At 39.4% G+C, this 26,118-nt stretch overlaps 2 protein-coding genes across 3 annotated transcripts in view; one reads left to right on the forward strand and one right to left on the reverse strand.

Moving 5' to 3' along the window:
* LOC309835493 (uncharacterized protein) overlaps positions 1-24,603 on the forward strand; it is a 126,009-nt gene extending 101,406 nt beyond the window's left edge. For both annotated transcript variants that reach the window (XR_014298004.1, XM_082674989.1), the window contains one exon: positions 24,429-24,603. The gene's annotated coding sequence lies outside the window, so the exon portion shown is untranslated. The remainder of the gene's footprint in view (positions 1-24,428) is intronic.
* LOC309835492 (uncharacterized protein) overlaps positions 10,079-26,118 on the reverse strand; it is a 125,773-nt gene continuing 109,733 nt past the window's right edge. Inside the window, exon 6 of the mRNA XM_082674987.1 lies at positions 10,079-10,275. The gene's annotated coding sequence lies outside the window, so the exon portion shown is untranslated. The remainder of the gene's footprint in view (positions 10,276-26,118) is intronic.

Genomic DNA, 26,118 nt, shown 5'->3' on the forward strand with positions numbered 1-26,118 from the left:
AGAATATTCCATAATCTTCACCTACTTTTCATAAGGTGTTATCTGTTATGTTTATTCGATCTTGTGCTTCTCCTGGTTAAGTCTTCTTTTTTTCCTTTTTTTTGGCGGGGGGCGGGGGGAGGTCCCTGCCTCATGGCTTGCAGGATCTTAGTTCCCTGACCGGGAATTGGACCCCAGGGCCCCAGCAGTGAAAGCGCCAAGTTCTAACCACTGGACCACCAGGGAAGTCCCAAGACTTCTGTTTTAAATGACTTTTTTCCCACTCTAATTCATTCCTGGGATCAGTTTCATGTTTGAACATTAAACCAACCTTGCATTACTAGAATAAAGCTACTTTGATTGTGATATATGATTGTTTTACATACCATGGATACAGTTTGTGCTTCTGTTTACACATTTTGCATGCATGTTCAAAAGAGAAACTGGCCTGTGATTCTATTCTTGTAATATTCTTTTTAGTTTTGATCTGAAGCTTATGTTGGCCTTATAAATATTTTGAGCAATATATACTTTTCTGTTTCCTGGAAGATTTTTATGTAAGATTACCAATATTTCTTCCCTAAATATTTGGAACAATTTACTTGGAAAGCCATTTATCCCTGGAAATCATTTTCTGTAAAGGTACTTAATTATACAAACAACTTTTGCAGTAGATATAGGTTTTTGAGATATGTTTTCTTTCTTGGGTTAGTCTTGTTAGCTTGCATTTTTAAAGAATTTGTCATTTTCGATGAATTTTCAAATTTATAAATATGAAATTATCATAATTTTAACAGCTTTATTGGGATGTAATTTACATACCATAATTTCAACACTTTAATGTATACAATTCATTTAGTGTAACCACTAAAAGACTTGTGTAAGCATCACAACAATCCAATTTTAGATTTCTGTCCCCCCACAAAAAAACCCATTACACATGAACAAGCTTTTTTCAATCTCCTCAACCCTCTCAGCCCTAGGCAACCACTCATCTACTTCCTGTCTCTACAGATTTGCTATTCTGGGCATTTCATATAAATGGGACCGTACAATATGTGATCTTTTGTGAGTGGCTGCTTTTACTTTACATAATGCTTTCATGGTTCATCCATGTTGTAACATGGATCAATAGATCATTCCTTTCTATAGCTGAATGCTATTCTATTGTATGGATATTCCACATTTTGTTTATTCACTTATCCGGTTGTCATTTGAATTATTTCCACCTTTTGTTTTTAGAAATATGCTTCTATGAACATTCACGTACAAGCTTTCGAGCAGACATAAGTTTTTATTTCTCTTAGGTATATATTTAGTAGTGGAACTGCTGGATCACAGGGTAACTCTATGTTTAACACTTGCAGGAACTCTCAAGCTGTTTTGTCAAATGGCTGCACCATTTTACATTCCCACCAGCAATGTATGTGGGTTTCAATCTCTTCTGTTACAGCCTAGCATGTCATCTATGCTGGAAAACGTTTCACATGTAGTTGAGCAGGATGAGTATTTTACTGTTTGGTTGAGTGTTCTGTAAACATTTATTAGGTCTTGTTAATTCATAGTCTTGTCCAAGTCTTCTATATCGTTGTTGATCTTCTGCCTAACTGTTTTATCCATTTTTGACTGTGGAGTACTGAAGCCTCTACCTAATGTTGTGCAATTATCTATTTCTTCCTTCAATTCTTCATGGATTTGGGTATTTTCTTCTTCGTGTATTTTGGTTTTACCTTATTCAGGGCAAATATGTTAAAGATTTTTGTATCTTCCCTTTCTTTATCATAAAATGTCCCTTTTCATATCTAGTAAGTTTTTTGTTTGTTTTAAAGTCTATTTTTTCTGGTATTAGTGTAGCCACTTCAGCAATGCTTACGGTTGCTATTTGCATGACGTATATTTTTTCATCCTTTTACTTTGTACACATTAGACTTTTGAATCCAAGCAGTGTCTCCTATAGAAAACATTTTTTAATACCCAGTTCGACAATATCTGCCTTTTGATTGTATTGTTTAATTCATTTACATTTAGTTTTTATTACTGATATGGTAGGATTTATTTATGTCTATCATTTTACCTTTGGTTTTCTACATGTCTCATGTTTTTGCTTTTTTGTTATTGTTCCTCCATTTTCCTTTTACAGTAAGTAGATATTTTCTACTGTAACATGTAATTCCTTTAATGATTTTTAACCACATTGTTTGAGTAATGGCTGCACTAGGGCTTACGGAATACATCTCAGAATCTCTTCAGATTTTTACTAGGTTCATTCCAGATAGAAACAGAAACTGTACTTTTATAGAGCTGTATGCCTTCCCTTCTTTTTTGTTTTTATTACATTTATATATTTTACATACTTAACAACATACTATTATAATAATTACTTCTCAGAAGCTTATTTTTTCAAAGAGCTTAGAGAAGAAAGTTGAGCAAATAAATATTTTTGAGTTTGTCGGGTTAATCTATTTACCATTTCTGGTTCTCCTCCTTTCTTCCTGCGGATTCAGCTTATGATCTACTGTCATTTTTATTCTAACACAGCTTTGTTCTCACTGCCTTCGTTGTGCCATATCATCAAATGTATGATTTTTTTTATGTTATATAGAGAACAATCCAAATATAGTCATATTGGTTAGGCACTTACTTTTTAAATTTGTTAAGAGAAGAAAGGAGAAGAAATTTGAAATTACAGTATCTTTTATAATTCCCTACACAACTGCTCTAGTCAGCATTCTTTGTTTTGTTTTTATGGCTTGAGTTACTGTCTGCTATCATTTGAAGAACTTCTACTAGTATTGCTTGTGAAGCCCGTCTGCTAACAATGAACTCACTCAGTTTCTGTTTCTGTTTCTGAGTTATGGTGAAGTATTGATGACAAGTTGTGGAGTGGTAGGAAAAACTAAAATGCGATGTGCTGTATGATGTATGTTTCACTGAAGTGTCTTGGTCAAATTCTAATGATTTATGATAGAAATCACATAAAGCAAGCATCACAATTCTCCAGGAATGTTCTGTAGAATGCTAATGTTAATGATGAATATGTGATCCCAAATCTTTCACTTGTATTGACCTTATCTCATTAATTCTTCTCCCAACAATGCCATAACTAGAGTTGAGTTCTAAAGTGTACCTTCCCCTTTTCCAATAGAAATGGTCCCACAATTTCAGAAAGTTCTCAAAGGTGAAAGAGTGCACACGGCGTTTATCACGTTTGCAAATGCCAATGAAAATGCTAAGGTAACACTGTCCAAAAGGCAATATTCTTCTGTGAGGGCACCCAACTTTAAACAAGTACACATATTCTAAATACAGCTTAGATCTGTGACATGTTTTGGCCAATGAAGTGTGAGCAGACATGATGGCCTTCAATGAGCAGCAGAGGCCTTAAATGGGCTTGTGCAGTTGGGCTCACCTCTTATGTTTCAGTGAACTTTGTGAGAAGACAGGGCCTGGGAGCTGCGGCCTCACAGTTGGGCTCCAGAGGAACATGTGTGTTACAGACCTCAAACTGACCCAAAACACGGAGCAAAACCAGCCATCTAGAGGTCTAAAAGAGAGCCACTGCAGCTAGCCAATAGGTCCAAGAAAAATAAATTCTTGTTTATGGAACTGAGTTTTGGGTCGATTTGTTCCAAAGCATTATCACAGCAAGAGCTGACTAACACAACATCCTCCAAATCATTGTTATGTAAATGGATGCCACCATGCCTACAAGTAAGGCAACTGTGTACTCAAATTGTGAGAGTTCTTGAACTCTTGGTGCCTCTCCAACACAATGTACATGGCTAAATTTCCACAAATAAGTTCACTAATATACCACAAAGATCTCCCTAAGCTTTTATTAAATGTAATGCAAACTTCTTTCTTTTCATTTTCTGCTTCTACATAGTTAAAATGCTTTTTATCAATGTAAAATGGCTCTTACCTTTTGGCTTCTGTCGTGAGAGTCTTTTGAACTCTGAAACACTGTAGGATATCACCTATAAACGGAATCTAAAACATACAACAATTGAACGAATATAACAAAAAAGAAGGAGAGTCACCGATATAGAGAACAAACTAATGGTTGCCAGTGCGGAGGGGGAGGAGGGGGCAATACAGGGGTGGGGAAGTGAGAGATGTAAACTACTGGGTGTACGACAGGCTCAAGGATGTATTGTACAACACAGGGAATATAGCCAATATTTTGTAATAACTGTAAATGTAAAGTAACCTTTAAAAAGGATATAAAATTTTTTTTAAAAAGAAATCATACTTAAAATTCGAAACAATTTAAATGTCCATCAACAGGAAAATGCACATATAAATTATTGGATTTCCCTACATGGGAATCCTACGTAGCGAGGAAAGTACATGAACTAGACAGATCTTTACGTGTCAGCATGGATGAACCTAGCAAAGATAACACTAAATAAAGCAAGTGACAAGAGAAAACAAAATAGAATACGATATGCAGTTTAAGAATACTTAAAATTGTAGCCTACATAGAAAGACATCCATGCCACTGATGGAGACCAAGTTCAGAGGAGGGGTTACCCAGGGTCAGCTGGGGAGTGGCTGTGTTTGGGAAAGTGGTCACACCAGAGACTCTTCAACAGGAATGGTAATGTTTCACTTCACACGCTGGCTGGAGGACGGAGGAGTGTCTGCGGATGTTATAATGTGAGCACGCTGCATGTAAAACCCATTGCTGACCACACCTAGGGGAACTGATGCATGGGAGCTGGTAGTGGGTGGAGGCATCCAGAAGGTGGTGGTAGAAGAGGAACGTTGTACACGTAACGCCTAAGGCCTGACCAGAGGACGACCACTGCTCTAGAAACTGGACACAAATCCAACTTCTACGGCCAATCTTAGAAGACAAACTGAGGCATATTTAAAATTTTAACACTTTATGTGCGCAAAAATAGATTCAATTCAGGCAGCACAAAGCGGAAGAGGTGAGGAGCACTCCAGCCACAGGAGCTGCAGAGATGTTTATTTTAAAAGGGCAGAAGCAAAGCAAGGAAACGAGTGATTTGCTATGGCTTTAACGCCTAGTTGGTGGTTTGTGACTGGGTGTCCTCAGCGGTGTTCGTCACCCTGAGGCGCTGACAGGCTTAGATTTTGGTTGGTTTAAGTAGGCGGCCGCATCGCTAGAGCCACCGCAGGCTAACGGCCTCCTTGCAGGGTTAATTTACTAACACCAATTGTCTGAGTCCTTCCTCTTACTCAGTCACTTCACTTCCTACGCCTCAGTTTCTCTTCTCTAAAGTGGATATTCAGTAATAAATTCTCTGTGGAGGTGTCAGTACAAAACAAAGTGATTATTAGGAACCACGATCATGTCCTGAATGCACGGAACACGTCACCGTTTGCCAACCACCGTGTCAAGTCAGCAGAAACGACAGAAATTAAGAGCTCTCCGCAGAAATTCACACACCCGTGCACCAGGTAAGGGACCACAGGCAGACGTTCACTCAGCCTTTCCTGTGTCCCTCACGGAGTTCACGCTCTCTCCTGGGCGGGGCGAGCACAGACACTTTGCGGGAGTTTAACTACTTTCAAAATGCACTGATACAACCATGTCTCACTTTTGTTTGGATCAGTCAGCAAACGCTTTTTGGAAACCCCAAATTCTCCACACCTCCTACCTTTCGCGCTGCCGTAGTCTCGAAGCTGCCGACACCGCTCCTCAGGCCGCGTCGTCAGGGGAGGCGGGTCTGCGTGCTGCTCCTCAAGCCGCGTCGTCAAGGGAGGCGGGTCTGCGTGCGGACGCACGGCGAGCGCGCAGAAGTCCTCGAGCCCCGCCCCCACGGGCCCGCCCGGAGGCTTAAGCCGCAACCCCGCGGCTCGGGAGGGCGTTGATGCCCGCGCCAACACCAGACCGCGCGTGGGCTCCGGAGCGCGGCATGGAGGGCCCGGCCTAGCTGGGGCCCGTGGCCCTATGTCTTCGGGCCGCAGCCGCCGGGCGGTGGGCGCCCGAGGGGCCGGGAGGCGAGCCGGGACCCACAGGCGGGTGTGGGCATCCTGTCTGCAGCCAGCGTCCCCGAGGCCGCGCTCAGGCCATGATCACTCGGTGAAGCTGCGCCCGGACAGCGCGGCCGACTCCTTCTCGCGCCCTGAGGACCTGTGCGCGCTGCAGGATTCAGTGCCTCTGCCCTCCGTGTGGGCTTCCCTGAGGGAGGGCCTGCTGGACTTAACGCCGACTGCCTCCGCGGGTAGACTGGGCGCCGCTCCTGAGCACCCTCTGCCCCTGATCTGTATCCAGAGCTTCTTCCAGCCACGGCTTGTCGAGACAGGTTTGTACTTCCCGCTTCCAGGGGCCCTCGTGTGGGCGCTGAGAAGCGGGGTTTTAAATGGTTAAAGGTGGAGGGTGGGCACTAGAACCGGTGCCCAGTGCCCGGGTGTGCGTGCACTAGACGGGGCGTGCGGCCTAGGACTCCTGCCAGCTCGGTGACCCCGGCCGAGTGCCTTAAGGCTTCAAGGTCTCAGTGTTCTCATCTGTAGCGTGGGCTTAACAGGACCCAGCCTCCGTGGCGGTTACAAGGATGCACTGTGTTAATGCTTCTAGACTCTACAAAGTAGAACACTTAGCACAGTTTGGAGCACCGTTAATTGTTGCACGGATGTTACCTGGTCTGTTGAATGACTTTGCCTGGTACACACCAAAGCGATTAGGAAATGGATATATCCCAGCTTCATTTCCTTTCCATTCAAACGGGGCTCAGGAAAAAAAAATTTTTTTTCAATAGGTGTATCATATATAGTGGAAAGAGCACCGGTGTCAAGGCAGCTTAGGGTTTGAATTCCAGAGCTTATGCTCTCTGTGGCCTGGACAGGTTTCTTTTGCACTACAATCCCCACACTTGTAAAACGACATTAAAAACCACTCTTTCTGTGGGTTCTTAGAATTAATTAAGCAGGTTATGTGTGTAAAGTATCCTGGCACTTGAATGAGTTGTCAGAACCAAGGGCTGCTGGAGACCATGCTTCTGCCCTAGGGAATCTTCCCTTCTACTGGGCAGCAAGTAAACACAAGCACAGGAGTCAGTGCTCTGGAAGAAGTGAGTTCTGCTGCTACAGAGCACAGAATCTCTTTTTTCTTTGATTTAATTTTTATTCTATATTGGAGGATAGTTGATTTACAATATTGTGTTAGTTTCAGGTGTACAGTAAAGTGATTCAGTTATACATATATCCATTCCTTTTCAGATTCTTTTCCCGTACACTTTGTTACAGGATATGGAGTAGAGGTCCCTGTGCTATGCAGTAGATCCTTGTTGATTATTTTATATATAGTCGTGTGTATATGTTAATGCCAAACTCCTGATGTATCCCTCCCCGCCATCTTTCCCCTTTGCAGAGCACAGAAACTTGGAAGGGCAAGTTCAGGGTAGGATTCTTGGAGGAAGTGCCGTCCTTTCTAAGGATATGTAGAAGCTCCTGGGGTGGCAGGAGAAAGCAGTGTGTGTTGAAGTTTGAGAAATGTAAGAAAATATGGCAAAACTAATGTACAGGACTGGAACTCAGGGTTTGGGAAAGAAATGAGAGTCGATACTGAAAACTTAGTGGGGCCCAACAGAAAGGCGCCTTGTTTGTCCTGTCAGAAGTTTGGATGTTTATCCTGAAGGCTGCGGGAAACACCAAAGAACAGTGAAATGGAATTCTGGTTTAGAGGCTCACTTGGACCTCCATGTGGAAGGCAGTTGATTGGGTGCAGGGTGAATTGTAATCTAAGGGTCCCACTTAAGTTATAAAAGGTGGGACCGGGTTTTGCAGATCTGAGAGAGAATGGGTGAGGCCTGGTGACCAGTTAGAAAAGGAAGGGCAGCAAGCGTGGGTGACAGTGTACAGCTGCATCTTTTTGAGAGATACAGAGCACAGTAGAAAGGGATTGGGGGTGGCGAGAGGATCTTACTTCATCTTCAGTGCTTTAGAGGGGCCTGGTAGACAGGTCTGGGCCCAAGGTACAGATGTGGGCTTTTGGGAGGACAGGTGTTTGAAGGCATGGTAGAGACTTAGGTTATCCACAAGAATATCCAAAGAATCATAGGTCTGAGAGTTTTTTTAAGTGGGTATATTTGAGGATGTTTATAAGCTGAGAGAAAGTGGCCAACAGAGGAAGGGTGTAAAGATCTAGGAGAGGAAGTGATTGTTCATTTGTTTTTGAAAAGCTGAACACTTATCGTGTGCCTGGCCCGTTTCTAGGATCTGGGGTTCACACCTTCTGTTATCTCTTCTGCAAGGACAGTTCAGTTCATCCCCTGGTGAACAGAAGTCAGATTATTCTTTGCATCCCATTCAGGTGTAAGAACTGTTTTGTACCTCTGAAGGGAAGCAAGCTCTATCCTTTGGTCACCTGCTGATGATAATAGCATTGGCTGAGACCAGACCGTTTACAGTGAAGGCACTTCTGTAGGTAATAAGTTCCAGGAGGGCCCGAACTGAGTATGTCTGTTTCAGCATTTAGCATGGTTTAGCATCTGAGAGGCCGGTACATTATTGGCATATAGTAGACTTAAAAATGAATATTTGTGGATTGTCTGAATGAGTGGATGTGTGTGATTCACATCCTATTTGCAGGTCCTATGCCCTGCAATGGATTTTCAGTGTCAGGTTGTGAAAGTATTTATGATGGGGATTGGCATTGTTCCCTATCTAATGGATAAAGATTACACATGAAAGGACTTTACACTGACATCCTAAAAGCCTCATAGGAATTACTTAACAAAAAAATAAAATTGGATTCTGTATAATTTCTAATTTGTAAGCTGGCCAGAACACTGGTATTTCAGCCAGTCCTCTGGTAGTTCCGATGACGTCCCCATGATCACCCAGGCATAATCAGAATGGCTTTAGGATTTGGGAGCCAAAATGTTCCTCAGTATTTACGGCTTTGCTCGTCCATTTAAGAAAATGGACTATTGAAAAAATAGCTTCAGACACAATATGGCATTTTATGATTTAGCATGAAATCTGAGAAATATAGAGGTTATCGGAAGCCTGCAATGGTAAAGTTCCCTCTGCTATTGAAGTTATTGTCTTTAAACAAAGATTCTACATCACTAATGCTATATATATATATATATTTTATGATATTCAGGTTAATTTCCAATTCTAAGGAAGTAATTGGTTGGTTGGTATGAGAGATGGTGTGGCTTCCAAAGGTGAAAAGTATTATTTTGTTGTAATTTCCGGCTACCTAAGGATGGGAGAGGCCCAGGACACTGCAGTCAGTATATTATGTGGAGCAGGTTATATTGTGGTTTATTTATGAACTTTTACATGTTTATTTTCTTCTTTGCGGTATGCGGGCCTCTCACTGTTGCGGCCTCTCCCATTGAGGAGCACAGGCTCCGGACGCGCAGGCTCAGCGGCCATGGCTCACGGGCCTAGCCACTCCGCGGCATGTGGGATCTTCCCGGACTGGGGCACGAACCTGTGTCCCCTTCATCGGCAGGCAGACTCTCAACCACTGCGCCACAAGGGAAGCCCACATGTTTATTTTCTATGCAAGTTTGTGTGCTCCTTTTTGAGTTTTGGTAGATAAGTGTTTTGTAACTTTGGAATACTTGGAGTTATATATATATATATATATATATATATATATATATATATATATATATATATATATAAACTTATATATATATATATTTTTTTTAATGTAGTAGTTAAAGCCGTGGAGAGTGTACTAGTCTACCTAGGTTCAAATTCTGGCTTTACCCTATGACTTCCCTGTGGCTTCCTCTGCTCAACTATTAAAAAGGAGGATAATAAGACTGCTGTGGTGAGTTACATACTAAGTGCTATTTAAGCATTTGCTGTAATGATCATGTATACTCGAAGGCAAGGAACTTGCCCCTTGATCGTCTTTGTATTCCTAGTGCTTAAGAATTCCTAGTGCTTTCCTAGTGCATTGTCTTAGGATAGAGATAGCTCAGTATAGTTCTTCTCACTATAAAGTACTGTTACGTTGAAAGTCTTTGCTTGTGTACTAATAATCTATGACATATCTGCTGAGGACAGGGAAAGGAATAGTTTTAAAACTGCAATGGATAACAAAAGATTGTATGATGTAATGCCTTTATTATGTAATTATAAAACTAACAAATGATCATGGTAGAAAATTTGAAAAACTCCTAGACAAAAGAGACATCAACAACATTTGGAGTAACTTTCAGAGTGTAGAGTTGTCCATGAATATTAGTGCTTTCATATTTTCCAGGACTTTCAGTAGACTCTGCTTCTTAAGAGTCTGTTCATGATATTTTACTTTAATGATGTTTTCATCATGGGGACACACACACACACAGAAATCTGTTAAAAAAAAAAGAAAGGCATGTAAATCACTGATGTTTCAGATAGCCACATGAAATAAAGTGAGAAAGGTCAACAAGCTGAAAGAATGTGGAGTAGCAGCTCCTTAATTGCTTACATAACTCTGATAATTACCTCTTTGTGGATAAAGTAATTAATGGGGAATCTAATTCAAGAAAAATGTATGAACTTCAAGCCTTCTCAAAGCCAAGTATTTCTTTCCACAAAAGGTTACTTTCCACGGCCATTCTTCCTTATTACCAGACAGGGAAAGAGTATTGTATGGCAAAGGATCTTCCTGAAGGAGGGTGCTTCCCACACTGATTGTCATAAATGACTTCGGAATTACTGTTGCTGTATTACCAAAATCTTAAACTAGGATATTTTTGTCAAATGCGGTCCTTAGTTAATTTTTAGAGCTACAAACTGTCAGATGGCTCTGAAATAACAATTGTCTGGCTATTCTTCAGGGTGATCACAATATGGTAATGACCTTGAGGTATCACTAAAAAGCAGGAAGGTGTGAGTCCTTTGGTGCCAGAGTGAGATGTGAGTTGGAGTTGGAGTTGGAAAAGAGGCCCACAACCAAGTGATAGAGAAGGAAATGTGAGGTCATTGACCAGGTTGAAGTTAAGGTGAAGAGGCATGAGGAAATGGTCAACTGTTCCAGTATTACAAAGATCATCAAGAAGCATATCCATGAATGTGGTTTGTATTGCAATCTGCTGAAAAAGAGACAAATATCCTGGCCTGGCCTTCATGGAGATTATATTTTATTGATTCTGATAATAGATTATTGTTGAAAAGGGCCTCCTATAAATTATAACCATGCAAAGGCAGCAAGATAATTTTTTTTTCTTTATGTATGTGTTTCTCATTCCTACTCACTTCTCTCTTAGGGGAAGAGAAAATCACACACACAAAAAAATGTCAAGTCTCAGCTATTCCTTTTCAAAATAATTTTTTTCCAAATTCCAGTGGAGGCAATAGGTTAACTGTTAAGATTTGTAAGGCTCAAAAAGCTAGATTTTTACAAAGTGTAGCCAAATTTCATTCCATAAATAATAGCTTTGGAAAGAATATGTGGTGATGCAAAGTTGGAAAAAGCTTGTTTTCCTTCCGTGAATGGCTTCACTGTGTTGGGAGAAGAGGCAGAGAAGAAATCAAAGTAATTAAACATGGGGTGAGTTTTCCTGATAGGGGACTCTAGTGCTTTAAAATAGACTAGATAATCCTAGGGATAATCTGAGGGTAGAACAGACCAATGCCTCATTTCCAATCTGGTACCCTGGAAGAAAACAGTATATTTCCTTTGAGGTCTTGAGAGGTTTTTCTTCTGCTTTGTTTTGGTTTTGGTTCATTTTGTAATCAAACTTATTAAGGTATCATTTACATACAATAAAATGCAGACATTTTTAGTCAACGGTTCAGTGACTTTTAATTAATGTATACATTTGTTTAACTACCACCCCCATAAAGATAGATAACAATTCTAAAACCCTAGAAAGTTTCCTCCTAGGCTTTTGCAAAAGTATCCCCATCTCCTACCCCAAGGCAACCACGGATCTGTTTTTTATCTTTAGAGACGACTTTTGCCGAGTTTAGAATTTCATGTAAGTTGAATAATACAGTAGGTGGCCTTTTGATCTGGCTTCACTTGCTCAGCATATGGTTTTTGAGATTCATTCATGTTGGGATGTTTTAAACCAGGACTTTAGCCTGGGTGGCTGATGTTGTCTGAAGGCACCTATAGGTACATCTGAGTCTCTGGCATTGTCACTGTCTGTTCTTGGCTCAGTATTTTCAACTTTTCTAAGAAGCACAAGGTTGAAGTAAGGAAGATCATTGTCAGTATAATGGAGGTGAAGTGGGTTCTGTTATATAATAATATTCTCAGCAAAAATTGACCTGCTTGGAATCATTGTGTTGATAATCGACAAGGATTCTCTTCCTCCAAAAGCCTTGATACTATAAAACTTCTAAAGGACGCTGTCCTAGGACCCTTCTTTTAGTTTTCATATTTTGGGAAACATTTCTGGAAAATTCAAATGCTCGCAACCTGAAAGAAGCAATTATTCACCTGAAGGCTAACTCTGCTAAAGTTGAGTTGTCCGACCTTTACATGCTGATAGAACCCAAATAGCCTCGCAAAACAATGCTCTCTTGTTGGATATAAGCATATAGATTGTTTAAGGTGGCGGTGTGTATGCAGTAAAGTGAAAAAACAAAGAATCTTTGAGTTTCCCTTGCTGTTTTTTTTATTTTTTCATTTAAGTTTCTATAGCGTATGCTAATAGCTCAGGGAAACCTCAGGTTAGTTTTAGGTCCACTCTTTACATAAATGTTGAAGTACTCCATACCCACCTTTTTTCTACCTTCGTTCTTTTCTTCCATCTTTCCTTTCTAACTTCTTATAATCCATTATACTTAATCCTGCATTTGCTGAGGTGGCAATTAGTGTAGGAAAATACTGTGAAATTTTGCTGTTCAGAATGCATGTTGACCAAATTCTATATTGAGAAAAGGTCTGAATTTACCCAGAGTAACCCTTTCTCAGAGTCTTTGAATAAACGCCATAGAAAGTGGGCTATATATAATATCCTGACAAGTATGTAGAACTCATAGCAATTGCCCTAAAGAGCTTACCTAGCGTAGATGCATATGAATGCATTTAATGATTGTTTTATTGGCAGCAGTGCCAACATACACAGTCTGTTTTGTTTTATATCATTCTCATTACCTGCTGTTTACCACTGTATACATTGCTAATGGCGTGGTTTCTATGGCTTGTGAATTTCATGGCCAAATAATATGTAATTTATTGCACACTTCAGTGTAGAAGATGGAGACTCCATAACTTTTCGTGTGCTCTTTGCCCCTTTGGAATGTATTACACTGAGATCAGGCAAAGTAATAAATTTATTTCAAATGTGCATGATAGCTAAACATCAATTAGGACTGATGGGCAATATTCTTCCAGCAACATAACAGTTTTTAAAGACTAAGCCATTGAACGTGGAGTCACTGAACATGGGACTCAGTTCACTGGGATCCTTCTTAGAAAAATAAAGGACAACTTGAATTGGATTTGTGTGGCTTATTCAAGTAGTAACTAATCAGCTACATCTTGGTGAACTTAATTTGTCACAATCGTTTGGTATTTTATTAACTCTCTTCCCCTTCTTCCCCCGACTCTCACGAGAACGGATCATGAGTATCTTAAAACATATTAAGTCATCTTCCATCCCTGTTAATCTAACTACAAAAGCACACTTTCCTTATCCAATGTAACTTACTGTCTTTTAGAGTGGCTGGGGTTTTAATTCTCTACAAAATTAAAACCAGCAAAGAGAAACATTTTCAAGGAACCACCGCACTGTAGCGCTTTAGAAAGAAAACTTCAGAATTAAGGGCAACTATATCATTTTATAGCTAAAGCACCTGAGGCCTAAAGTAGGAAGGTAACCATCAAGGTCAGGGAAGGGGTAGAAGATCAGGTTTCAAGCTGAGGAAGAGTCCACAGGGACTCAATCTGAGCAGGTCAAAACCTGAAAGGAGACCACAAATGTTCTGGGAAGGCTGGCATCTGGCCTCAAGTGTGGGATTCAGACAGGGAGTGGGCCCGGGGGGAACTGCGCTTCTGCAGTAGGCAGAGAAGTCCACCTCCCCTCCGGAAAGTGCCACTGACATCAGGGAGTTGAGGGGAAAGAGCAATGAATTCCAGTCCACCTGAGAAAGCAGGCCAGTCTGATTAACTCTGAATTTAGGCTTATTTCAGATACTTCTTGAGAAAGAACCTGGACAAGAGCAAGTCCCACGCAGCCTCTTTTAAATCCATGCCCAGTATTTTCTGGTGGAGCTGCTTAAACCCTCCAAGTGACTCCAGTATTTTAATTTCACTCTGTATTTAATTCCGACAGTTCTATGACTGATTATTTAATGGGCAAATGAGTAGGGTCACAAAAGAGTGTGAATGTATTTTACAGGATGAGGATGGGCGGAGTGGAGCAGTCTGGAACAGGACACCAATAAAAAGGGATCTTGGTAAAGAAGAACGTCTATTAGAAATGGAGAGGAATTCGCAAGGAAATTAGTGCCTGACACCACGCCCTTCTCTCTGCATGTTTAGAAGCTAGTTTCTAATTTTATTTTCATAGGAGATGTGCCTGTGATGAATTGTCTTTTACCTCCACACTATTTATCACATGGACATATTGTGAAGTTTGTGTGAGAGAAAGCAAGTATTAGAATTTGTTTTGCAAGGAGCTATAAACACTTCCTGGAACAATCTAGGGTAGAAGGAAAAGGAAAGGAAGGTGGAAACAAAGGAGAACGACAGCTAATGATGCTGGAGTCTCTCGCTGGGATTTGTGGTATCTCTTTTTGAAACTAAGTACAGAAAGTCAAAACTTGACTGATTGTTTCTTGATCACGGTTTGTTTTCATTTTTGTTTTTTTCTTGCTCTCTCATCAGTTACTCCAGCCAGTGCCATGTCATTTTCAGTTTCAGTAAGGATGCCTGTCTTGTTTCCATTTGCATTATTCATGCAAACGTTGATTGAACTGATGACCTCGAGTTATCACGGAGACATTAGATACACCAGTGGATACATTTCTTAATTCTAGAAAAAAATTACCGAGTGAAGGTTAAAATAACTCCTCTTAAATTTGTCATTAAAAAAAAAACTTTTCCTAACATACTTTATTGCCTAATAATGCCAGATAAATGAAGAATTCCTATGAATTCATGAATGCAGGCTAGTCTGTATATTTTTTGGCAGGTATGACCGTTACCAAGGGTAACGGCCTGGTTTGCTGGCCATGTCCTGTCTCCTAGAAAATTGTACTTTCTGTTGTCTTTCAGTTGGTCCATTGGATATCAGAGGTGAATTTATAAAACTATACTTCCCTTTACACTTACTTTGTTTTGTTTTGTTTTGTTTTACTTGAAGTATAGTTGATTGACAATGTGCTTCAGGTGTACAGCCAAGTGATTCAGATATGTATTTTTTTTTTCAGATCCTTTTCCTTTACAGGTTATTACAAGGTGTTGAATATAGTTGCCTGTGCTATACAATAGGCCCTCGTAGTTTATCTACTTTATATATAGTATACACTTACTTTGTATGATCCACGCTGGTCAGACCACATAATTATTTTCACTTCTGATATAATATTTTCCGGTCCAACCTCAAATCTTTGATGAGAAGATATTTTAAAATAAGTTTAGCATGTGTGTGCTCTAAATCCAACAGTAGTTATTAGAGATATGATTTTGCACTAGGTATTCCTCTCTTTTTTGTTCTTTGCCAACCTATTGAAAATTAGTTTTTATTTTCTGGTTGGTTTGCTAGATGTTTATGACTATAATAAAAGTCTTAAATTTTGTCTCATATCTTAAAACACAATCTGAATTAGCAATGGATATTGTGCTATACATAGGGGCTGTGATATAAATATAGTTTCTAACTTCAAAAACATATAGCCTAGAAGGGAACACAGACACATATGCAGCAACTATGGCAACTGCATTTGTTTACTAAGTGAAATAGTACTGAGATGGATAAAGTGCTAGCAAGCCTTGAACAGCCAAATCAGCTTCAGAAACAGATGTGCAGTTCTTTAAAAAACCTTTTTAACATTTTTCCAGCTACATGTAGCATATAACTTAGCATAAAATGGGTATGGGTTTTATTTTAAGTAATTTAGCATTTTGACATCCTCATAATGAAATTAAATCCAAAAGGAGATTTCTCTCCATGATCTCTTGAAATGGTCCTTGATCATCCACAATATTTCCCATCATCACAAAGGTGGTACCAAGGGCAGGGAACTCCAACATTATTAAAATTTCATAAAGCAAAGTGAATTTTAAGAATATAATGTCCCCAAACTGATAAAGGTCTTGACAGATAATTTCAAAGGAAGCATAAATTATTTTCTGTTTGTCAGAGGGCAAAAATATTTAGGTTGAGTTAATGAATGGTAGAGTTTTTGAGTGGAGAGTGTCCTTAAAATATTATGTAGGGCTTCCCTGGTGGCACAGTGGTTGAGAGTCCGCCTGCTGATGCAGGGGACACGGGTTCGTGCCCCGGTCCGGGAGGATCCCACATGCCGCGGAGCGGCTGGCCCCGTGAGCCATGGCCGCTGAGCCTGCGCGTCCGGAGCCTGTGCTGCGCAACGGGAGAGGCCGCAGCGGTGAGAGGCCCGTGTACCGCAAAAAAAAAAAAAAAAAAAAAAAAAAAAATATTATGTAGATCTGTACTGTCAACAGACGCTAGCCACGTGGCATTATTTATATTTAAACAAATTTAAAAATAAGATTAAAAATTCAGTTCCTCATTTGCATTTGCCATATTTCAAAGATGTTTATTAACTCCATGTAGCTGTTGAATACTGCTTTACATAGTACAGATATAGAATATTTTAATTATCAACAAAAATTTTATTGAGCAATACTAAAATTATACCCAGATATGCACAGAGAAGGCAACCAAGTCTCAAGGAAATAATATAACTTCCCCAAGATCACACAGCATCACACAGCTGTGTTTTTAAAGAAAAACAAAATGACACAAAGGAAATAGTAAAAGAGGCATTAAAGAAACCCAGTAAGTTTCTGGAGCAGTCAAAGTAGGGTTTAAAAGTGCATACTTAGCTGTTAGCAGGGTTGAAGCTCTTGACGGTTGGTAAGATCTACCTGCCTGAATTTGGACATTAGCATTTTATGTGATGAATTAAAAGCAAAAAATAATTTCAACGAATGGCTACCAGCTCCATATTTTTAGCCACTGCTGTGCTTCCAGGTTATGTTTATCACTTTCATATACAGGGCACCACTGTGAGATGTGATGGTTTATTTGACCCCAGAGAAATCAAGAAATCTTGTGGGGGTTATGGCTATATTTAAAAAGGTTGATTTTTAAATGCATCATGCAGACTGGCCCTGTTTTAAAAGGGATTCCTGCCATCAAATAATCAAAATGTAAACTGTCTTCTCACCTTGCAAAAGTCAAAGATAGCCCCTGCATCTTTATTATTTCGTTGAAATCCAAATATTATTTTTCCATTCTCTAACTTGTTTTCCTCACAGTGTGATCAACTATTGCCAAGGAAGGAAAGGTTAGATTTATCAATCAAAGATTGCTAAAGGCCCCCTAGGTAACTGAACCCTCAGGAGAAACAATCGTCATGTATTCTTTTTCTGTTGTTTCAGTATCTTCGTAAAGAGTCATTTCAATATGTTTGGTTCTGTAGCAGAGGTTCTGTGAAGTGCTTATCTTCCTCAGAAGTGCAGAAAGCCTGCGAGTCTGTGGGTAAAGATGGGTAAGGAGAGAGAGGGAAGGAGGCTAGAGAGAGGCTCAGTGCTGAGATAAGGACAGTGTTCTAAAGCCTCCTGGGGGTGAGGCTGGGGTGCACAAACACCCACGACTAATCTAGACAGAAACTGAATAATCAAGGGGACGACCAGTGTGAAGTCATGTGGTCACCTCTCCCTCTAGAAATAAACATTGCCCTCAGTAAGTCTCCTCCCGCCCCAGAAGAGCATTAGGAAGGTCTGGAGAGGGAGATTATTGGCAGAAATGGGAAAAGCAGGTTGAAGGGATTAGCCTGGAGCAGAGAGCCCAAGAAACCCAAGCCAGTAGATGGAAGGCAGACTTTTCCTGGAAGTCTCCAAGCCCAAGTCAAGTTCTGGGACCACCAAGTACAAGTCAAAGAGTGCTCATTTAACCCCTTTGGGCCCCCACGGGAGTGGAGGAAGACTGGACAGAGAGGGAGAAGGGGCCATTGAAGGTACAGTATTTACTATGGGATTTAACTCCTCAAAGGCCTCCCAGTAGCTTCAGATCTGCTCAAGAATCCTTCATGTCCTGCTGGTTTGCAGTGAGTGGCTCACAGCTTCAAGGCCTCCTCTGCCAGATGGAGAACTATTTCAAACATCCTGCCTCTATTTTGTACTGTAGCAATGCAGACCGGAAACCTGACCCCATTTTCAGGTTCTAAAGAGAAATTCTAAGTACCTGAAAGACTGAGGAACATGGTGGCTTTTATTTAAGATGTGGAGATAGAGAGCACATACCTGGACTTGGGCCTGCAGCAGCACCGAATTGCACCAAGAGTTCCCTTTATTTTCTCTCGCATCTCTGTTCCTCCTTTTCTCTCTGCTAGATTAGCCATGGGGACTCCAAGTTCTTTCTTGTGTGGTCCTGGTACCAAGATTCTCCTGGGAATTATAAAGCTATTCACCTTCTACATCGAGCACTTCTTATTTTTTCCCCAGCAACACAAGTCATCCTTAAGAGGGGTCAGGGTGCTAGCTCTTAAATATATTTTAGTCATCCCTTTGTACATTAAATTCTCTTTCTTGGAGACTGCTCCTGAGATGGTGTTCACCGTGCTCTCAGCTGGCCTCCTGAAGTTCTGCCCTGCCTTCCCCAACAGGTACAGTTCAGGAGCTGCCTACCTCAGGGTGATAGGTTATCTTCTAGTTGCTTTATTCCTTTCCCTTTTACATTTAGAGAGTATAATTGGAATACATAAACTTCTCTGTGACCACAGCTTTATTTGCAACCCACAGGTTTTGTTATGGCATATCTTCATTATCATTGAATTAATAAAATTCTAATTCCCATTGCAACTTTATCTTTGACCTACATAATGATCAGAAGTATGTTTTTAATATCCAACTATTTGGTAAAATATTGGTTATAGAGGTTTAAATTTCTTGCTTATTTGGAGTCTTGTTTTATAACCAGAATATAGTCAATTTTATAAATGTGCCATGTGCACCTAAAAATTTCTGCATAATATATATATTCCATCGTTGCTGGTGCGGTGTTTTATGTAAATTTAGGCCAAAGTTTTTAATGATGGTATTCAGATATTCTATAATCTGCTGATTTGTTGTTGTGGTTGTATGTTACTGATCTAGTTAATTTAGATTTTTCTATTTCTACTTAGATTTTTGGAATTTCCCTTCATATATTGCATTGAAGTTTAGATTTATAATATATTCCTTGTAAAGTAACAGTGGGTTTTATTATCCTGCCTTATCGCCAGTGATACTTTTTGCTTTCAAATCTATGTTAACATTAAAAAATCTTCTTCAATTTTACTTACTGTTGTTATGACATAACTTTTGAATCCTTTCATTTTCAATCTGACTCTTGTCTCTTGTAGGTGGCATAGAATTATGTTTTTTGTTTGTTTCAATAATCCTTGTCCTTTAATTTGAGTATTTACAGTTAATGTATTTTCTTACAGACCGTTTACTCCTTGTTTACTCTTTGTCCCACCTTGTTATGTTCCTTTTGCTCTTATTTCTTCCTTTGAGATTTCTTCAAATTCCATTTTCCCTTATATTAGCTTGTTAATTTTATACAAGTAGCAGTTACACATGTACCATGACTTATTAGTTCTTTTACTGCTTCTCAAGCAAGGCTGAGATCTTAAATTTCTTTTACTACTTTTTCTTCTTCCATTTGTTTTAATGCATTCTAATTTTTGATATATTTTATTATTACTTTTCTGTGCTGTTAGATTTTATTTAGGTTTATCCACTTATTTCCATGATAACTCGGGGTCATCAGTTCAATCAACGTTTGCATGAATAATGCAAATGGAAACAAGACAGGCATGCTTACTGAAACTGAAAATGACATGGCACTGGCTGGAGTAACTGATGAGAGAGCAAGAAAAAAACAAAAATGAAAACAAACCGTGATCAAGAAACAATCAGTCAAGTTCTGACTTTCTGTACTTAGTTTCAAAAAGAGATACCACAAATCCCAGCGAGAGACTCCAGCATCATTAGCTGTCGTTCTCCTTTGTTTCCACCTTCCTTTCCTTTTCCTTCTACCCTAGATTGTTCCAGGAAGTGTTTATAGCTGCTTGCAAAACAAATTCTAATACTTGCTTTCTCTCACACAAACTTCACAATATGTCCATGTGATAAATAGTGTGGAGGTAAAAGACAATTCATCACAGGCACATCTCCTATGAAAATAAAATTAGAAACTAGCTTCTAAACATGCAGAGAGAAGGGCGTGGTGTCAGGCACTAATTTCCTTGCGAATTCCTCTCCATTTCTAATAGACGTTCTTCTTTACCAAGATCCCTTTTTATTGGTGTCCTGTTCCAGACTGCTCCACTCCGCCCATCCTCATCCTGTAAAATACATTCACACTCTTTTGTGACCCTACTCATTTGCCCATTAAATAATCAGTCATAGAACTGTCGGAATTAAATACAGAGTGAAATTAAAATACTGGAGTCACTTGGAGGGTTTAAGCAGCTCCACCAGAAAATACTGGGCATGGATTTAAAAGAGGCTGCGTGGGACTTGCTCTTGTCCAGGTTCTTTCTCAAGAAGTATCTGAAATAAGCCTAAATTCAGAGTTAATCAGACTGGCCTGCTTTCTCAGGTGGACTGGAATTCATTGCTCTTTCCCCTCAACTCCCTGATGTCAGTGGCACTTTCCGGAGGGGAGGTGGACTTCTCTGCCTACTGCAGAAGCGCAGTTCCCCCCGGGCCCACTCCCTGTCTGAATCCCACACTTGAGGCCAGATGCCAGCCTTCCCAGAACATTTGTGGTCTCCTTTCAGGTTTTGACCTGCTCAGATTGAGTCCCTGTGGACTCTTCCTCAGCTTGAAACCTGATCTTCTACCCCTTCCCTGACCTTGATGGTTACCTTCCTACTTTAGGCCTCAGGTGCTTTAGCTATAAAATGATATAGTTGCCCTTAATTCTGAAGTTTTCTTTCTAAAGCGCTACAGTGCGGTGGTTCCTTGAAAATGTTTCTCTTTGCTGGTTTTAATTTTGTAGAGAATTAAAACCCCAGCCACTCTAAAAGACAGTAAGTTACATTGGATAAGGAAAGTGTGCTTTTGTAGTTAGATTAACAGGGATGGAAGATGACTTAATATGTTTTAAGATACTCATGATCCGTTCTCGTGAGAGTCGGGGGAAGAAGGGGAAGAGAGTTAATAAAATACCAAACGATTGTGACAAATTAAGTTCACCAAGATGTAGCTGATTAGTTACTACTTGAATAAGCCACACAAATCCAATTCAAGTTGTCCTTTATTTTTCTAAGAAGGATCCCAGTGAACTGAGTCCCATGTTCAGTGACTCCACGTTCAATGGCTTAGTCTTTAAAAACTGTTATGTTGCTGGAAGAATATTGCCCATCAGTCCTAATTGATGTTTAGCTATCATGCACATTTGAAATAAATTTATTACTTTGCCTGATCTCAGTGTAATACATTCCAAAGGGGCAAAGAGCACACGAAAAGTTATGGAGTCTCCATCTTCTACACTGAAGTGTGCAATAAATTACATATTATTTGGCCATGAAATTCACAAGCCATAGAAACCACGCCATTAGCAATGTATACAGTGGTAAACAGCAGGTAATGAGAATGATATAAAACAAAACAGACTGTGTATGTTGGCACTGCTGCCAATAAAACAATCATTAAATGCATTCATATGCATCTACGCTAGGTAAGCTCTTTAGGGCAATTGCTATGAGTTCTACATACTTGTCAGGATATTATATATAGCCCACTTTCTATGGCGTTTATTCAAAGACTCTGAGAAAGGGTTACTCTGGGTAAATTCAGACCTTTTCTCAATATAGAATTTGGTCAACATGCATTCTGAACAGCAAAATTTCACAGTATTTTCCTACACTAATTGCCACCTCAGCAAATGCAGGATTAAGTATAATGGATTATAAGAAGTTAGAAAGGAAAGATGGAAGAAAAGAACGAAGGTAGAAAAAAGGTGGGTATGGAGTACTTCAACATTTATGTAAAGAGTGGACCTAAAACTAACCTGAGGTTTCCCTGAGCTATTAGCATACGCTATAGAAACTTAAATGAAAAAATAAAAAAAACAGCAAGGGAAACTCAAAGATTCTTTGTTTTTTCACTTTACTGCATACACACCGCCACCTTAAACAATCTATATGCTTATATCCAACAAGAGAGCATTGTTTTGCGAGGCTATTTGGGTTCTATCAGCATGTAAAGGTCGGACAACTCAACTTTAGCAGAGTTAGCCTTCAGGTGAATAATTGCTTCTTTCAGGTTGCGAGCATTTGAATTTTCCAGAAATGTTTCCCAAAATATGAAAACTAAAAGAAGGGTCCTAGGACAGCGTCCTTTAGAAGTTTTATAGTATCAAGGCTTTTGGAGGAAGAGAATCCTTGTCGATTATCAACACAATGATTCCAAGCAGGTCAATTTTTGCTGAGAATATTATTATATAACAGAACCCACTTCACCTCCATTATACTGACAATGATCTTCCTTACTTCAACCTTGTGCTTCTTAGAAAAGTTGAAAATACTGAGCCAAGAACAGACAGTGACAATGCCAGAGACTCAGATGTACCTATAGGTGCCTTCAGACAACATCAGCCACCCAGGCTAAAGTCCTGGTTTAAAACATCCCAACATGAATGAATCTCAAAAACCATATGCTGAGCAAGTGAAGCCAGATCAAAAGGCCACCTACTGTATTATTCAACTTACATGAAATTCTAAACTCGGCAAAAGTCGTCTCTAAAGATAAAAAACAGATCCGTGGTTGCCTTGGGGTAGGAGATGGGGATACTTTTGCAAAAGCCTAGGAGGAAACTTTCTAGGGTTTTAGAATTGTTATCTATCTTTATGGGGGTGGTAGTTAAACAAATGTATACATTAATTAAAAGTCACTGAACCGTTGACTAAAAATGTCTGCATTTTATTGTATGTAAATGATACCTTAATAAGTTTGATTACAAAATGAACCAAAACCAAAACAAAGCAGAAGAAAAACCTCTCAAGACCTCAAAGGAAATATACTGTTTTCTTCCAGGGTACCAGATTGGAAATGAGGCATTGGTCTGTTCTACCCTCAGATTATCCCTAGGATTATCTAGTCTATTTTAAAGCACTAGAGTCCCCTATCAGGAAAACTCACCCCATGTTTAATTACTTTGATTTCTTCTCTGCCTCTTCTCCCAACACAGTGAAGCCATTCACGGAAGGAAAACAAGCTTTTTCCAACTTTGCATCACCACATATTCTTTCCAAAGCTATTATTTATGGAATGAAATTTGGCTACACTTTGTAAAAATCTAGCTTTTTGAGCCTTACAAATCTTAACAGTTAACCTATTGCCTCCACTGGAATTTGGAAAAAAATTATTTTGAAAAGGAATAGCTGAGACTTGACATTTTTTTGTGTGTGTGATTTTCTCTTCCCCTAAGAGAGAAGTGAGTAGGAATGAGAAACACATACATAAAGAAAAAAAAATTATCTTGCTGCCTTTGCATGGTTATAATTTATAGGAGGCCCTTTTCAACAATAATCTATTATCAGAATCAATAAAATATAATCTCCATGAAGGCCAGGCCAGGATATTTGTCTCTTTTTCAGCAGATTGCAATACAAACCACATTCATGGATATGCTTCTTGATGATCTTTGTAATACTGGAACAGTTGACCATTTCCTCATGCCTCTTCACCTTAACTTCAACCTGGTCAATGACCTCACATTTCCTTCTCTATCACTTGGTTGTGGGCCTCTTTTCCAACTCCAACTCCAACTCACATCTCACTCTGGCACCAAAGGACTCACACCTTCCTGCTTTTTAGTGATACCTCAAGGTCATTACCATATTGTGATCACCCTGAAGAATAGCCAGACAATTGTTATTTCAGAGCCATCTGACAGTTTGTAGCTCTAAAAATTAACTAAGGACCGCATTTGACAAAAATATCCTAGTTTAAGATTTTGGTAATACAGCAACAGTAATTCCGAAGTCATTTATGACAATCAGTGTGGGAAGCACCCTCCTTCAGGAAGATCCTTTGCCATACAATACTCTTTCCCTGTCTGGTAATAAGGAAGAATGGCCGTGGAAAGTAACCTTTTGTGGAAAGAAATACTTGGCTTTGAGAAGGCTTGAAGTTCATACATTTTTCTTGAATTAGATTCCCCATTAATTACTTTATCCACAAAGAGGTAATTATCAGAGTTATGTAAGCAATTAAGGAGCTGCTACTCCACATTCTTTCAGCTTGTTGACCTTTCTCACTTTATTTCATGTGGCTATCTGAAACATCAGTGATTTACATGCCTTTCTTTTTTTTTTAACAGATTTCTGTGTGTGTGTGTGTCCCCATGATGAAAACATCATTAAAGTAAAATATCATGAACAGACTCTTAAGAAGCAGAGTCTACTGAAAGTCCTGGAAAATATGAAAGCACTAATATTCATGGACAACTCTACACTCTGAAAGTTACTCCAAATGTTGTTGATGTCTCTTTTGTCTAGGAGTTTTTCAAATTTTCTACCATGATCATTTGTTAGTTTTATAATTACATAATAAAGGCATTACATCATACAATCTTTTGTTATCCATTGCAGTTTTAAAACTATTCCTTTCCCTGTCCTCAGCAGATATGTCATAGATTATTAGTACACAAGCAAAGACTTTCAACGTAACAGTACTTTATAGTGAGAAGAACTATACTGAGCTATCTCTATCCTAAGACAATGCACTAGGAAAGCACTAGGAATTCTTAAGCACTAGGAATACAAAGACGATCAAGGGGCAAGTTCCTTGCCTTCGAGTATACATGATCATTACAGCAAATGCTTAAATAGCACTTAGTATGTAACTCACCACAGCAGTCTTATTATCCTCCTTTTTAATAGTTGAGCAGAGGAAGCCACAGGGAAGTCATAGGGTAAAGCCAGAATTTGAACCTAGGTAGACTAGTACACTCTCCACGGCTTTAACTACTACATTAAAAAAAATATATATATATATAAGTTTTATATATATATATATATATATATATATATATATATATATATATATATATAACTCCAAGTATTCCAAAGTTACAAAACACTTATCTACCAAAACTCAAAAAGGAGCACACAAACTTGCATAGAAAATAAACATGTGGGCTTCCCTTGTGGCGCAGTGGTTGAGAGTCTGCCTGCCGATGAAGGGGACACAGGTTCGTGCCCCAGTCCGGGAAGATCCCACATGCCGCGGAGTGGCTAGGCCCGTGAGCCATGGCCGCTGAGCCTGCGCGTCCGGAGCCTGTGCTCCTCAATGGGAGAGGCCGCAACAGTGAGAGGCCCGCATACCGCAAAGAAGAAAATAAACATGTAAAAGTTCATAAATAAACCACAATATAACCTGCTCCACATAATATACTGACTGCAGTGTCCTGGGCCTCTCCCATCCTTAGGTAGCCGGAAATTACAACAAAATAATACTTTTCACCTTTGGAAGCCACACCATCTCTCATACCAACCAACCAATTACTTCCTTAGAATTGGAAATTAACCTGAATATCATAAAATATATATATATATATAGCATTAGTGATGTAGAATCTTTGTTTAAAGACAATAACTTCAATAGCAGAGGGAACTTTACCATTGCAGGCTTCCGATAACCTCTATATTTCTCAGATTTCATGCTAAATCATAAAATGCCATATTGTGTCTGAAGCTATTTTTTCAATAGTCCATTTTCTTAAATGGACGAGCAAAGCCGTAAATACTGAGGAACATTTTGGCTCCCAAATCCTAAAGCCATTCTGATTATGCCTGGGTGATCATGGGGACGTCATCGGAACTACCAGAGGACTGGCTGAAATACCAGTGTTCTGGCCAGCTTACAAATTAGAAATTATACAGAATCCAATTTTATTTTTTTGTTAAGTAATTCCTATGAGGCTTTTAGGATGTCAGTGTAAAGTCCTTTCATGTGTAATCTTTATCCATTAGATAGGGAACAATGCCAATCCCCATCATAAATACTTT

The sequence above is a fragment of the Grampus griseus genome, assembly GCF_964374135.1.
Source record: "Grampus griseus genome assembly, chromosome: 17".
Classification (NCBI taxonomy): Eukaryota; Metazoa; Chordata; class Mammalia; order Artiodactyla; family Delphinidae; genus Grampus; species Grampus griseus.